We start from the raw sequence: 17,107 nt of genomic DNA, 5'->3' as shown, positions 1-17,107 counted from the left end.
GCTTAGCAATGAAGACAATAGACCAGTGTTTCCCAAAGTGTGGTAAGTATACCCCTGGTGGTATGTGAAAGGATTTCAAGGGGTACGCCGTAGAATTTTTTATTTTACTTTATCATAGGTTGGTTGTTTTTTTTTAGCAGCAGAAAACAATTCACTAAAATTTAATATATAAGAATGGTGTACACTTGTACAGTAGAAATACACACAGGTTTACATTGTAACTAATATGATAACACATTCAGTAACATCTAATAGCACAGCAGAGCCGACGCAAACCACGTGTGTGCGTTACTGCAGCTCGGGCAATACACTTGCCTTTGTGGCATGTGCAGAAGTCATACTGATCGATAAAAGATAAAAGTGAATAACTACTCATACTAATCTAAAGATCGTAGCAAGTACATACTTGGTGTGTATTAATATACAAAATTTCTCTTTTTGTTTTTGTTAAACCCATTTACAATGGATTGCTAGCTAAAAATGGGAAGTTTGAAACGTACAAAAGAAAATTATGAAGGAAATATGAATGTTAGTGATAATTATGCTGAAAAATGCAGTGATATGGTTACATCAGACAATTGTGACGACAAAATTAGTGAACCGTGTGAACCATCTATAAGTTTATTGAACATATCAGCTGCAAAGAAAATGAAAAAAGCCCGCAAATATGTTGAGAAATATCTTAAACTGGGATTTTCATGGACTGGCAATGAGGTGGAGCCTGTTCCATTATGTGTGATTTGTTACAAGACTCTCACAAATGAAAGTAAGAAACCATCCAACCTAAAACGCCATTTCAATAGCAAACATAAAGAATATGAGGGAAAACCTGTAGAATTCTTTGAAAATAGGTACAAAAATCTCCAAAAGTTCCAGAAAACAATTCGTAATGTGACGGGCGGTGAAAATATGAAAGCTTTGGTAGCTTCATATAGTGTGGTGTACTTAATTGCAAAGTCTGGAGCTGCTGAAGTGATTGTCGAGACATTAGTAAAACCTGCAGCCAAAGTAATGGTGCATGTGATGATTGGAGACAAGGCTAGCAAAGCTATAGATTGTGTCCCCCTCTCAAATAACACTGTTCATCGTAGAATCGCAGTTATGGCCGAAAACATAAAGCAGCAATTATTGTAAAGAGTACAAAAGAGTTGCTACTATGCACTTCAAGCGGATGAATCCACTGATATTGTGAATTTAGCTAATCTTTTGTTGTTTGTCAGATACAAGCTAAATAATGAAGTCCCCGATGATATTTAGTTCTGCCAACCTATGCCAACACATACAACTGGAGAAGCTATTTTTAAAGTTATTGATGACTTTATCAAAAACAGTGACTTGGATTGGAGTCGTTGTCTTGGAATAAGCACAGATGACACCAGAGCCATGATTGGTTTGAAGAAAGGAGTTGTTGCATGTGTTCAAGCTGTTGTGCCAGAAGCAAAATCGACTCATTGTTGCATTCACAGGGAAGCAGTTGCCACCCAGAACATGCAGGCAGATCTAAAGCAACTACTGGATGAAGCTGTGAAAATAATAAATTTTGTGAAAGGCTGCCCTCTGAATGCCCGGGTGTTTTCTCAGCTTTGTGATGAGATGGGCAGTGATTACACACAACTCCTATTTCACACTGAAGTGTGTTGGCTTTCGCATGGAAAAGTTCTGAATTGCCTGTTTGAGCAGCGAGAAGAACTGCAAGGTTTTTTTAGATGAAACCTTTAACCTGCGAGACCGTATACACGACTGGAAATGGCTATGCAAACTAGCATATATTGCAGATATCTTTGCTCATTTAAACAACCTCAATCTATCCTTGCAAGGGAAACTCATATCCACGTTCCATGTTCAAGACAAAGTCACAAAATTGAAACTGTGGCATAAACGTCTTAGTCGTCATGAACTGGATTCCTTTCCATCTCTTCAGGACTTGGTAATAAACTCGACTAATGAACTTGATAGTGATGTGTTGCAAACCATGAAGCAACATTTGGAAAGCTTGCAGAAAGATCTTTGTAAGTATTTCCCTGAACCAGACGGCACCCTTGAATGGATAAGGAACCCTTTTATCATCAATGTTCAAAAATTGCCAAATAACCTCTGCTTCAGAAGAAGAACAGCTCTGGGAGCTGGCTTCAGACAGCTTCCTGAAAACAAAATTTGAGCAAAATACACTGATGTCATTTTGGTTGGGGGTTAGCTCTGAATATCCAGCTCTATTGGACATAGCTGTCAAGTATCTTCTGCCTTTTCCCACCTCGTATTTGTGCAAGATCCGATTCTCTGCGCTGGTTAGCATAAAAATAAAAAAATGAAATAGTCTTATTGACGTGGAGCCCATCTTCGTCTTAAGATCACAAACATTGAGCCAGATAACCCCTCGATAGTGTCTGGTCAAAAGCAGTTCCATCCCTCGCACTGAATAGTTTGGTTTGTACTGAAAAATTTTCAATACCGAAATAGTAAGTATTAAAACTAGTGCTTTCTTCACTAACCTAACCAAACCAGCGTATTTTAATTTCAGAATGATACGAATTCACCATCTATCTATCTATCTATGCTGTTCTGCCAGACTGTTGATTTGCTTCTATTATTTTAATTATTTCTAGTACTATTTCTATATGTAACTATTATTTCTATTAAAAGTTTTGTTTCAATTGTATGTAATATAATTTTGTATTTATTTCTAATAAACATTTAATCCAGAATTAAAATGAATTAGGAGTGTGTTATAAAAATGTGGCTACTAACCACCCCCTCATTATCTTCACTGGAGAAGGGGTACGCCGGTAAGACAAATGTCTCAAAAGGGATACACAACTGTTGTAAGTTTGGAAACACTGCAATAGACCATGGAAGAGCTTAGCCTTCATGTGAACATTTCAGCCAGCCTATGAGTAATGGCTGCTATGACTCAGCAAGGCATGCAAGGGCATGTGACTGGACCACATGACACTGAACTCCATTTGGGTACCTGTATTCTTCCAGAAACTGGATTGGGAACTTAGCTTGGAACAAAGGGTTCCCGCCATATGGAAAAACTATATAAAGTGGGAAGTTACATCATCTTGGGGCCTCACTCCTCACACAAAAGAACTCCTGGAAACACCTGAGGAACAAAGACTAAACTGTGGGACGTGCTGGTCCCAGGCTAATGGGATTTCTAGCTTGTGTATGGAAACTTGGTGGACTGCTTGTATCATCAGTCAGGATGAGAAATAGATAGGATTTGAATTAGCAATCTAGTATGTTAGGCTTAGTTTGCATTTTTGTTTATTTGCTCGGTAATCTGCTTTGATCTATTTCTAATCACTTAAAATCAATCTTTCTATAGTTAATAAACTTGTTAACCAGTGTGTTTTGAGTGAAGTGTCTGGGAAAATCTCATATATTGCATATATTTCCCACATCGAGGGGAAAGTGAACTATATTAATGAGCTTGCATTGTACAAATCCCTGTGCAGTACAAAAAGGTATAATACTGGGTTTATAATCCATCAAGGGTGCAAGGCTGGGGAGCTGGGAAATTGGCTGTTGTCTTCTGTCTGTCCTTGAGTGGCTTAGGTAAAGCACTCAGGTAGCTCAGCTGGGTGTGTGTGGTTCCACCGGCTGTCATGTTGGGTGATAACAGCGCCTGGAGAGGCTGGCTGAATCACCAGAAGAACAGTGTGAGAGAGGCCAAGCCAACTGTATGGTTACGGGGCAAAGCGGTTCCCATGGCTCCCAGACTGCACCACAGGGCTGACAGCCCCTCACACCTGAGTCCTGTTAAGGTTACTTTGCAATGCTAGAGTGGCACAAAATGATCTTAAAGATGCTTTGAAAGGGCAGCTGATGCTTAGCCCAGTGCAACTGAACCCAGGGCCAGCTCATTTACTGCTGGGCTGTTCTGGGGCAGTGCGTGGATATGACAGAAACCAGGGAAGATGGGGACAGAGATCAACACTAACAGTAAAAAGTTCCTATGGGGAATATGCTAGCTGGCATAAACTAGAGCAGCCCTGTAGGTGCTGTAACTTGTGGCAAGGGTCAGCTCTGCCCCTTGATGGTTCAGGATCAGGGGAGACATGAAGGTGGCTTATAACCCCCTCTGCTTCACTCCTTCCCCCTGCATTAAGAATGAGCTCTACTCGTTTACTTTAAAAACATACAGTACATATACAAAAACTACTACCTTTGCAAGACAGCTGCAGATTTTGTAATTAATACAGAGCTTTCACTAAACTGATTACTTAATATGGGAGCTTGCTTTATTTCTGTTATAATACAGAATGGCTTCTGTATTTGTGTATTTGTAATTTGAGGAGACCTGCACTCAACACTTGCAACATAATCTCTTGAAGGGTCTTTAAATCAGAAAAAAATGAAACACAGATGGCTGTATAGTCTGTCTGTCTGGGTTGCACAACACAGTAACATTTCATCAAGGAGCCATATGCATGACTGTGAGACACTCTTGGAGACCAAAAAAACTGCTGAAATGTCATGCTTGTTCTCCATTAGGGAAAGATGCCATATTTGCTGCTCTTGAAACACAATCCTAGGATGATTAGTAGAGCAGGATTAATAGTAGCCAGGAGAAAATCATGTTGATGGCATATTGCAACAGGAGTAATGCAAAGCAAATACTGCAGTGTTCTATCCACTGGACCAGACTGATGGAGTAATGCCAGATTTATACTGGTATTTAGTTCAGTCCAGGTCTCAGTGGACAGGTGTCTACATCACAAAAATCATAGCTAATTTGTCACCCTTGTTTTCAGTAGTGGGAGAAAGACCAAGGAGTGAATGAGCATTGAAACACCATTACTCCACAGAAGTCTCTCTAGGTCAGAGAAGAAAGATACCAGCAGGGGAGAGTGGAGAATCTTGCACTGCTTGTTCCATTGCCCTATCTGTTCTGTGGGGAAGAAGTTCACCCAGATGCAGAGGGATAATGTTTAAGTCCAAAGTAGTTCATAGACCTTATGTTCACCCTATACAGAGGGCCAATACAGTATGCCCTAGATGACTATAATATGAACTCTCTAGGGTTCTCAGTTCTTCACAAGCACTAAATTCACTTGCAGCCATGTTCTGACACCCTTACATATCTTCATGTCAATGGGACTGCTTGTAGAGTAAGGTGCCACTGACCATGAGTGACAGGCCAGAGAATCTGGCCTCTTTTAAATAATCAAAGCAGAATGAGAAGATCCAGAGTCTTTCCAGCATTGGTTGGAAATCTCTGGAAATCCCCAATAGAGAATGTGATATTTCTAGGTCTACATGTGTGGAACAGACTTAGCCAACTGCTATTTCTCCACATTTGGGAAGGAATGGCCAGCTGATTAAGCTGATGGGGAAATTCAGAGTCCCAGCATTCCAGAGGTGAGAGGGGAGGCGTCGGAAAGTCCTTGCATGTGGTGCGGTGTTGAAGGGCATTCTTTACTCTACTGACAGTTGTGAGAAATTAAAGATACATTAGGCAGAAGTGGTATGCTGCAAAATAAAGGCCCCAAATAAATGAATCTGGAGGCTAACAAAGAAGGCAAAGAGAACAGTTTGGCTCAGGTGACTGTAGTACCCTTTCCCATCACCACTGCACAGCTGGCAGCTGCACTGGACCAGCTTATGTAGGGCTCAGCAGACAGTTGGTGCTGTAAGCTTACCAAGATGGGACCACCTTGCCCATTCCCACTAAGATGAACTTGGAAGAGTTTTTGACTAAGCAGCGATAACTTGAATCTAACCTTTATTATGAGAGATTTGGGAATGGAAGGTAAGGTAAGGTGGCTAAACTGACCAATTAACCATTGAGGAATTAAACGTGGGAGCATCTGATACCTAGGAGCCAGGAACGGATCTGGACCTATTTGAAAAGAAGTACACCTCTACCCCAATATAATGCGACCCGATATAACACGAATTCGGATATAGCGTGGTAAAGCAGCGCTCCGGGGGGGGGCGGGACTGCGCACTCCAGCGGATCAAAGCAAGTTCGATATAACGCGGTTTCACCTATAATGTGGTAAGATTTTTTTGGCTCCAAGGACAGCGTTATATCGGGGTAGAGGTGTATCTTATCTTCATAGTATTCTGAGCAAGAGAGCTATTCGTTTAATTGCAGAACTACACACATTTTGTACTTTTCATCCACCACCAAGCAAAATGTAATGGGGAGAAATAAAGCCCTTTCAGGTTCCAGTGAGGTGGAGGGTGGAGGTATTCTCTGTCCTGAGAAGAATATTGTATCTGTTTAATAACTGGTCCTTCCCTTATTAGCTATTAGTGTTTCCAAAGTGGATCTGTTTGAGTCCAATTACAGTATCTCTCAGCTTTTCCCTTTTTCCAAGCCTGTTTCATCAAAGAGTCAGAATTTATCTTGCTCTTCTTTGCATCCTTCAGGATTCTCTAAGAGCGGGATGAGGAGTTGAGCAAGCTGATTCTATACCCTCTGTCTATAGGGAATGGTTTGATACCTGTGTAAAAAAAGCAAAAGGTCTCAGAACTATTCTCTAATGCCATTCAATTCAAAATCCTCCACAGGCTACACAGTAGTAGAGCAATCCTTTGGGAGCATGTGGCTGGAGGTGGGAGGGGAATTCAGGGTCTCACTAGTTCATGTGGTTTGCTGATACACAAAGTTCATCCCTTTTAACCAAACATAGTTATTAGAACAAATTTGGTTCTTGCCTCCAATCCACCATTTATTCTGAGAAAACACCATGAACCTGTCTAGCCGGAGTCCCCGTGAGCAGTTATTGCTCCAGAGTGCCATCAAAGCTGCCAAAAGCTGATCTAAAGTGACAGAATTAGTTCAAATGAAAGAACAACCCACCTGAACGGTCCCTGCTTCCTAGAAAGACTCTGACCCATTTACATGGTTCAGAAGAAGTCAGATAATACTCTGTGCAAGTCCTTGTTCCTTTTGCTGCTAGAGTTGTGGGGTTTAACAGCCTCAGAGCCCTGAGCATATATGTTTCACTTTTGATAAAAAGACAGTATAGCACTTGTTCTTCCTTCAGTCTGGGGATGATCTACTGTGTCTTTCCTGTAGCTATTTATATACTGTGACATGCTGCAGAGCTAACAAATGACATCCTAAGATTAAGGCTGGAACGCATTGTATGAATGCACTGTTACACGAAAAAGGTATTCCCATGCTATTACATGCCAATTCTTCTGAGTCTGAAGAGGGCCTGAAATCTATTGCTTTCTTCTTTTCCAGTGCTGACCATGTTGTTGATTTCACAGATCTGGGATCTCTATGCCACTGTCGAGAAACAAAAATTATGCGAAATATCCCTGAAACACAGAGGATTTTCAGTGCTTTGTATTCTGGTGAAACTGATCAGGACCTTTCAGTTGATGTTAGAAATCTGTAGAGAGAAAGGTTTTTGGTTTAAGTTTTATGTGTGTAGTGGAAGCAGAAACAGAAGAAGTGTGGAATAAATCACATTGATATCACATTCTTTCATAGTTTAATATTCCAGCATTTCTCAAGTCCTCTGCTGTTTACACAGCAAACAGAAGACACTTTAAAAGCCCTTTACCCTAAAAAAGGAAAGTGTATGTATCAGTCACCATATGCTCCTTGTGGGCCAGATTCTCATGTCTTGCTGAGTTGTTCTGGGCATGAGGCCAGAGGTAGGACAGAGGTGGCTTTAGGCCACCTTCACACGGGGCCAGCGGAGGCTGGTCCATTCCCTAGTATAAGAGCAACTTTGCGGCACCTCTAACTTACAATCATCTACCCAGGGTCCTAGTGGGCTATTTTGATAGCAAGCGGTCCTGGTATAGTAGGGACACCCTAGCCAAACCTTCTTTTTTCCATGCCTAGACTCTATGCTGGGCATAAGAGCATCCTGAAAACTTACAGACATTAGCATTTCCAGTGACTGGTAATGAAGGAATCGAAATAATAGGGGCATAAGTAAAATGGAAAGGATTTAAATCAAATACAATTGGTATCAATCAAAGTGATTTTTCTTAGTGGCTGCCCTTTTCTCTTATATACATTATCTAAGAATGTAAATCCGCAATTACTCAGAAAACGGTATATTTATCAGTTTGATATAGGGTTTTTTAAATAAAAAAATGGCTAATAACCCTTGTTTTTACAGATCAGCTGATTTTTAACACACTAAAAAGCCAGTCAGAATGCATACTTTAAATTGTGGTACACTGTGCAACTCTTGCTTCACCACCACCACCTACACCTGTCAAATAGAACAAGAGCAGCTGAATCATAAATCATTTGCTACAACATTAGTAAAGTCTTTGTATCAGGCCACTGTTACAGAATAAATGTTTCCCCCTTTGAAAATAGATTTCTTGCCTTGGCTTTGACGTTCAGTTTGATAAATGATTCGACTTTGCCTTAGGATTTCTGTGGTAGTGGGAGACCACTATTCCACAGCAACATTTAATTTCATTGATATTATCTATTAATTTAATTGTATTTGAAGCTCGTGACAATCCTGAATTTGGAGGGGAGAGGGGAAGATGCTAAATTAACCTGTTACACATCAGGCTCACAATACCAGCAGCTCATTAACCTTAGGAAACAAATTTCTATCTAAACTAATATTTTTGCTCTTTGCTATTCTTCAGTATTATTCTGATCATCTCAGGCGCTACTGGTAATGGGGAATGGGACACCACAAGCAAATATACTGGGGAGTGTGCTAATGCAAATAAAAACACATTCCGTGCTGGCATGCTTCCTGTGCACGGGAAGGCCCTGTGACCTTGTAGATAGGTAAATCAGGGGACAAAGGTACAAGCCAAAATTTCAAACAAGGCCTCCGAGTTTTAGGGTATGTTGGGCCAGATTTTCAGAGGTGGGACCACCTGCAGCTCACAGTGACTTCATTTGGAATGATGCGTGCTCAGCACTTTGGAAAATTAGGCACTTGGTATTTTAAGTTGGGAGCCCAAAGTCACAGGCCACTTTTGAGAATTTTGGCTTAAATTGCTAGAGTCACACAGGAAGTCAGTGGCAGAACAGTAACAGAAGGCAGGTGTCCTGATCAGCAATCCAATTCCCTATACATTATTATACCAGTCTGCCTACCAGTCTCCTATCCTCCACAGGCTGCCTTCTGAGCTCTTTGCTTATCTTTTGCTGCTGAGCTGAATGATTCTGTGCAGGCAGCATCTTGCTTTGCATGGGACATTTCCAACATGCCCTCGGTCACAGAGTTTTTAATAGTACTAACGAGATCAATGCCCAGTATTTACTTATTAATATTTAATGCTGAATTCTACTAGGGTGACCAGACAGCAAGTGTGAAAAATCAGGACAGGGGTGGAGGGTAACAGGAGTCTATATAAGAAAAAGCCCCAAATATCGGGACTGTCCCTATAAAATCAGGACGTCTGGTCACTCTAAATTCTACTATAGCTATGTGATGCACAGGGATCCCAAACAAGGAAGGCTTTCTTATCAGATACTTAAAATAACTCAGAGAGCTTTCACACATATTTTAACAGTAACAGAAAAGTGCAGATGAAGATGAAAGAATGGAATACCAGACGCTTGCTGTTGGCATGAAAATTAGATACAGCAAAAATAATAATGTAATGCAAATATATCTTTACAAAATGCATGGATTCAGAAACCTACATCTAGTACAAGGTTTTACTTAGTGAGTTAACTAAATGGTAATAAACAATTAGAAAATGTGACTTACTTTTTTGCAAAATTAAATTCAAATTTAAAACAGTATGAAGGGACAGCCACTGGGAAAACATTCAGTAACCAATGCTGAGAATTATATTTAACCTCCATCCATAATAAAATGTTTGCATTGTAACATCTATATTTCATTCTTTGAGACTGCAGCATAAACTATGAAAATAGATGACTCTAACATATGGTACATGATTTGCATTATTTTGTGCATGGTAGCCATACAAATATAAATACACATGCCTGAACATACCAAAATAATATAGCAGACAGGGAGGAGGAAAGATAAAATTAGCTTTAAAATTGACCAGGTTTTGATAACTTGAGACACTTCAATGGCACTGGCCACTTTTAAGATAGCATTTGAATTTATGTTTATGAATTTATTGGGGCCAGGATCATATTTCTTATCAAAGTAGTGGGCTTTAGGAAACAAGCATGAAAGGGGAAACTGTGTTCTTTGGAGATCTTTCTAGTCAGATCAAAGAAAGAACTGAAGATGAGCAGCATGGCTTTATTCTTAGGGCTATATGAAATGTTTGCATGAAAACCAGGAACTGCATGAAATGTTCCTGACTTACAAACTGAAAAGCACAGCCCTAGTTTATCAAGAGGTTTGCTAAATTTCTTTAAATTTAAGAGAACTTGGACCAATTAATGATTTTTCATCCAAAGTAAGGAAAGCTCATCATCTTGACATAAAACCAGGTGATGACTTCAACTGGATTGAGTTTTTGTATGTGTTTGCACCAAAATTTGAAGTGAAATTTATTGGATACAAAGTCAGATTAACAGAAACCCAAAAACTTTATTTGCCCAGTTTCTCATTAGGCTAGGGCCATGTCATAGATGCCTTTGCTATGTGGGGGCTTCCCTATGCAGAACCACAAAGGAGTGCATTGTGGGAAAGCAAGAGAAGTGGCAGGGGTATAGGCAGGATGTGCCTCCAGTGTTGATTCACCTGTCCAGATGAGTTTGGATGCACAGTGAACCACTTCCATTGTTCCTTCCAATATCCAGGAGTAGAATGAATAATGGATTTGTTTTTGGCTCACTGTTAATTCCAAAACATTTTGGGGAAAATCATTTCAGGTTACACCAAAATCTTTTTTTTGTTTTGTTTGGTTTTTTTAATTAAAAAACTGGGTGGGGGATGGTTTTGATTTTCTCTGCATTTTTTTAGTCTTTTTTTTTATTTTTAACAAAACAATTCAGTGAAACTATTACAAATTTGTGAAATGTTTTGGTGTCACCGAATCTTCATTTTCACTGATGAAAATTTCACCTCGTTCTATCCAGGAATAGTAATTGCCAAACCTGACTACACAGGAACACTGGGCACTTTTTGTGAATTGCAATAGAATTCAATCCTTCCTGTCCCTGGGATTTCACTACACAAAGCATTTTACTCTGCCTGTGTGCTGGAGACCAGGATTTAGTCCAATATCTTCTACTGATGCTCCACTAACAGGAAAAATTGTATTTGGCTTTTTTTCAAATTTGTTAAAAAAAATAAATAAACTGTGTGTGTAAGCAGTTTCTGCCCAAAATTTGCTTTTCAGAAAGACAATCTGCAAACAAGGACTTTACTGAAAAGTTCCTTGTCAGTCTTCATTCTATCAGCTCTACCATAGTCCTCTACTTCTGAGCTGCAGATGGACCATAATGTTCTTTTATTTTGATGGAATTTCATGAGTTCAAGCACGATGGTTTGCCTGGGGTGAATCAGGAGACTTTATAAGCTTTCCTTGTCCATCTAGGACTCTTAGCACACAGCGCTATCAAAAGTAGATCATCTCAGGTGTCCGTTTGCCAGCCTCAGTGATGTTTCAGATCATCCCAGTGATTATATATCACAATGAAACGGGAAGAAAAGAAACCATTGTCATTTCTGTAGTGGCCTCTCAAGGTAATTTAGGGCTATTAATGAATAACTAAAGATAAAAACTTTTCATCCAACCTAATTCATACTGGGTGAAATTTGCTCCTTCAGACAGATCTGAACAACTGATTTAACTACGTTGCCTGGGGAAATCTGAGCACCATCATAATAACTGAATTAGGCACGTCTCTGACAACTTAAGTTCTGCTTATCTTTACTCTTCACTTATAACCAGAAATGAAATGGAAAGATTTAAATATTGCGATAAAAGATGAACAGGATAAAATGGATCAGCAGTAATAGTGTAAGAGAGCTTGGCACGAGCATCTACTTTTGACATTTTCTAATCTAAGGTATTTTATTTTGACCAGGCATACAAACAGTTAATGTCCTTTATGCATTTCCGATTTAAAATCAGTATATCTAGGTTTTATCTACACTGTAATCCTACCTCTTAGGTGCTGTGTATCAGTTGCATAACCTAGGGGAAAGGCACTGTTGGTGTTAGACTAAACGCACTGTCAGCCAAAGTAACAGGATTCTTGCTTACTTCTGACATCACTTAGTCATTGTTTGTCTCCGATTTTTATCGGTCTGATCTTGCTTCCATTGGGCCTGTAGCGGGGCGACTGCCCCGCTCCCTGAGAGTGTGGGCTGCGGCAGGCCAGTGGGCCTGCGCAGACCGATAGCCAATAAGAAAAGGGCTTACAGGGGGCCAATCAGAGCCAAGATTGGAGACAGCCAATCAGGGCTCAGCTTGGCCCTATATAAAGGCTGCCCAGGAAGGAAGCAGGCAGTCTGTCCCAGGCCTTTGATAGGGGAAGATCAGTCTCCAGAGCTGGGAGACTAGCACCGCAGACAGCGCAGTGCTGACCAGGCTTGGGGAGCAGAAAGGAGCTCTAGCTCATAGCCTGCCGGCTGCAGGCCCTGAAGGGAAGGGCCTAGCGGGTGCAAGGGGCCATAGGGGAAGCGGCCCAGGGAAGTGGACAGACGAGGGGAGAGAAGGAGGACAGTGAGGCTGCCGCCAGAGGGTCCCTGGGCTGGGACCCAGAGTAGAGGGCGGGCCTGGGTATCCACTCTTCCCCCCCATTGCAGTACACCCCGCCATCGGCCATGGGGAGCGGCCATCACAAACTACACCAGATCCCTGACAAGAGGGATTAGACTTTGGGGGTGTGGTTGGACATGGTGGCTGGGGTGTAGGAAGACTGCTGATCACCACTCCCCCCACCCTGGAAGGGGATGTGGATGGACTGAGGGGCACTTCCAGAGGGCAGTGGTTCTGAAGAAGATGCCGCGAGCTGGTGAGCAATGTGGGCTCAGATGCCAACCAAGGGCAAGACAGCAGGCGGGACACCACTAGGAAAGGGAGCTCCACTGGACTGAGCTAATTCCCGGAGACAACCAGTAGGAGGCTCTGCAGTGGTGAGTCCCAACCTTCTCACACGGCCCAATTCTGCTATCTTTATACTGAGTAGCACTGCATTTCAATGCAAATACTCATCATTTAAGCTAAAGGGGGCAATGATGTTTTGCACAGCCTAATATGCTTTGCGTTTTTTGCTCAGGAGAGGTTCATGATTCTGGAGCAGCAGAAGAGATGCTGGTCACAAAAGAAGGGCTCTACCATTGCTGTGTAGGAACTTGCATAACACCTGTGAGCACCATGACTGGAATTCTGGGCCATAAAAACAAGGTAGAATTAATCTATGAAATGTTAGGTTGAGTGATTCTTTTATAAGGATTTAAAAAATACATAAAAATGCAAGATACAATAATGATCAACTAGAATCTCAGGGTTAACTAGAATTTCCTTGATAACATTACTCTGTTTAACATTATTTTAATTAAATGTACTATAGTACAGATGCAGCTACACTGAGAGAAAGAGAGGCAGTGTTCTTTCTCCATAAATATATACAGTTAATATAGAGGCAGGGTTGTCACAGTGAGACGGCAAAGGGGCATTAAGACCAAAGTCAGTAATAGAATTGGAGGGTCCTGTGCAGGAAAGTGGTTAATTTCAGCATTGCCCTTAGGAAAGAGGGTGATTGACTTCCAAAATACCACATTTAATATGTGTTCTCCTGCAACTATAAAAATCTTTCAGGCCTTTTGCCAGCAAGTTTACTGCAAGGGATCAGGTCACAGAAGCTATGGGTCCCATGCAGGATTATTCTTGCACAGATAAATTCAATAATCCAGAATAAACTTTTACATTTTAACTGTATAGGATTCAAAGTCTCTGCATCAAGAACCACAAATGCTCCAAATTAAATAGGAGCACCTTCAGTGTGGTACTTGGGAATCAGACAGAGAAAATCCATATTAACAAAAACAAGAGGGGCACTCTTAATAACTCCGGCCGGCACCATCCTGAACATGTATCTGGAAGGGTTACCTCTTTCAGGAGTGGGGTTGTGTTTCATGCTCACAGAACTGTCCATGCACATAATAGTTCATGTCGAGACCGGGTAACTGCTTGTGGAACTACCCTATTTTTATGTGCAAGTCTACAGGACAATTTGAGGCTGGCTGAAAATGTGGCCTTGAATGTTTAAAAACTAAGGGCATAATATAGAGAGGAGAATACAGTATACTTTAAAAAATGTTATACAACTGGACTGGGAATACTTACAGTTTAACTAGGTTATGAATTAATACTTAACTGCATTAGTGCAGCAAAGCCATGACCCTCATCTGACCTTGGGATACATTGTACAGTCTCCTTTAGCTGCCATTCTACTGAAAATAATGGGGACATGCATAATAATACAGTCCTGGAGTGCAAGGAGGATATTAGAGAGATAAAGTTGGTGAGGTAATATCTTCTATTGGACCAACTTTGGTTGGTGAGAGAGACAACAAGTTTTCAAACTACATATCCAGAGCTTTTAGGGACTGGATTCAGATACCTTTACGCATGCTCAGCAGTACTTTACACCACAGATCTGGGAAAGGTACTCAGAATGTCACAGCTAAATACAATGTCAAACAGATGGCATAAGTAGTTAGGTCCCCAGGCTGCGGCCTAGCACAAGGTCAACAGGTAATGGGGATTGCAGAGGGCAGCCCAGGGGTAGGCCAAGGCAGCAGGTCCAACCCAACCTTGCCAGTGATGAGTAGGCTGATACTGCAGTCTGCCCCAGGGCATGGGGACTAGACGATGACTGCCAGTAGCCGTATACTGAGGCGAGGTGGGGATAAGGGTGGGGGTTCCCCTGGGGAGGGGAGACCCTGAGAGAAAGGGGTTACTGCCAGGGGGCAGCATCCCAGTTAAAAGGGCACCGGTTCCTTGGAGGGACATAGGGGGCCAACGGCAAGCGGATCACCAGCCTGCAGAGGGCGTTCCAGAGCTGGAAATTGAGCTAATTCCCAGAAGACCAGCAGGAGGTGCCGCAAGGGTGAGTCCGCACGTCTACAAGTACTCATTGCTTTTTTTGCCTCAATCTTCACAGACAAGGTCAGCTCCCAGACTGCTGCACTGGGCAACACAGTATGGGGAGGAGGTGAGCAGCCCTCAGTGGTGAAAGAACATGTTAAGGACTATTTAGAAAAACTGGACATCCACAAGTCCATGGGTCCAGATCTAATGCATCCAAGGGTGCTGAGGGATTTGGCTGATGTGGTTGCGGAGCCATTGGCCATTATCTTTGAAAATTCGTGGTGATCGGCGGAGGTCCCGGATGATTGGGAAAAGGCAAATATAATGCCCATATTTTAAAAAGGGAAGAAAGAGAACCCAGGGAACTACAGACCGGTCAGCCTCACTTCAGTCCCTGGCAAAATCATGTAGCAGGTCCTCAAGGAATCCATTTTGAAGCACTTGGAGGAGAGGAAGGTGACCAGGAACAGTCAACATGGATTTACAAAGGGCAAGTCATGCCTGACTAACCTAATTGCCTTCTATGATGAGATAACTGGCTCTGTAGATATGGGGAAAGCGGTAGATGTGATATATCTTGACTTTAGCAAAACTTTTGATACCATCTCCCACAGTATTCTTGCCAGAAAGTTAAAGAAGTATGGATTGGATGAATGGACTATAAGGTGGATAGAAAGTTGGCTAGATCGTCCAGCTGAACGGGTAGTGATCAACAGCTCAATGTCTAGTTGGCATCCGATATGAAGTGGAGTGCCCCGGGGTCGGTCCTGGGACCGGTTTTGTTCAACTTCTTTATTAATGATCTGGATGATGGGATGAATTACACCCTCAGCAAGTTCACAAATGACACTAAGCTGGGGGGAGAGGTAGATATGTTGGAGGGTAGGGATAGGGTCCATAGTGACCTAGACAAATTGGAGGATTCGGCCAAAAGAAATCTGAGGTTCAACAAGGACAAGTGCAGAGTCCTGCACTTTGGAAGGAAGAATCCCATGCACCTCTACAGGCTGGGGACTGACTGGCTAAGCAGCAGTTCTGCAGAAAAGGACCTGAGGATTACAGTGGACAAGAAGCTGGATTTGAGTCAGCAGTGTGCCCTTGTTGCCAAGAAGGCCAATGGCATATTGGGATGTATTAGTAGGAGCATTGCCAGAAGACCGAGGGAAGAGATTCGGCACTGGTGAGGCCACACCTGGAGTATTGTGTCCAGTTTTGGTCCCCCCCCCCACTACAGAAGGGATGTGGATAAATTTGAGAGAGTCCAGTGGAGGGCAACAAAAAGGATTAGGGGGTTGGGGCACATGACTTATGAGGAGAGGCTGAGGGAAACTGGGGTTATTTAGTCTGCAGAAGAGAAGCGTGAGAGGGGATTTGATAGCAGCCTTCAACTATCTGAAGGGGGGTTCCAAAGAGGATGGAGCTAGGCTGTTCTCAGTGGTGGCAGATGACAGAACAAGGAGAAATGGTCTCAAGTTGCAGTGAGGGAGGTCTAGCTTGGATATTAGGAAACACTATTTCACTAGGAGGATGGTGAATCACTAGGGAGGTGGTGGAATCTCCATCCTTAGAGGTTTTTAAGGCCTGGCTTGACAAAGCCCTGGCTGGGATGATTTAGTTGGTGTTGGTCCTGCTTTGAGCAGGGGATTGGACTAGATGACCTCCCGAGGTCTCTTCCAACCCTAATATTCTATGATTCTAACCTGTGTTAAAGCCCAGGGGAACCTAGGTTTGAATTCAACCAGCTTAGCTTTTTTAAAGTCTATGCTTCTTTGTCTGTATTAGACAGTACAATAGGTTAGCCAATAATTTCCAGCAACACACCTGTGGGCCATGAATGTTTTTGACTTTAAGCATGTGCTTAAGTCCCATTGGGACCTAAGCACATGCTTCAGAGCATTGCTGAACTCGGACCTTTGATTGTAAATTCATTGGGGCAAGGCCATTATCTTTGTTTGTAAGTGTTTTTTGATGCTATAAAAATTAATAATAATACAAAAGGGAATGACACCAAAACAGCATACATAGGGAGTATTCTGGTACTGCAGTATTAATCCCAGAGATAAATCGGCACCATAGGCCAAAATGATGAGAGAAACATGGCAGAACCTATGGCAGGGAGGTTGTGGCACCTAACTGCAACAATTTACCCCTCTTGCCGACCTCCTATAAT

This window comes from Mauremys reevesii, linkage group 1 (assembly GCF_016161935.1).
Source record: "Mauremys reevesii isolate NIE-2019 linkage group 1, ASM1616193v1, whole genome shotgun sequence".
Taxonomy (NCBI): Eukaryota; Metazoa; Chordata; order Testudines; family Geoemydidae; genus Mauremys; species Mauremys reevesii.
The sequence above is the reverse complement of the archived record's forward strand: the minus strand, read 5'-3'. Positions refer to the sequence as shown.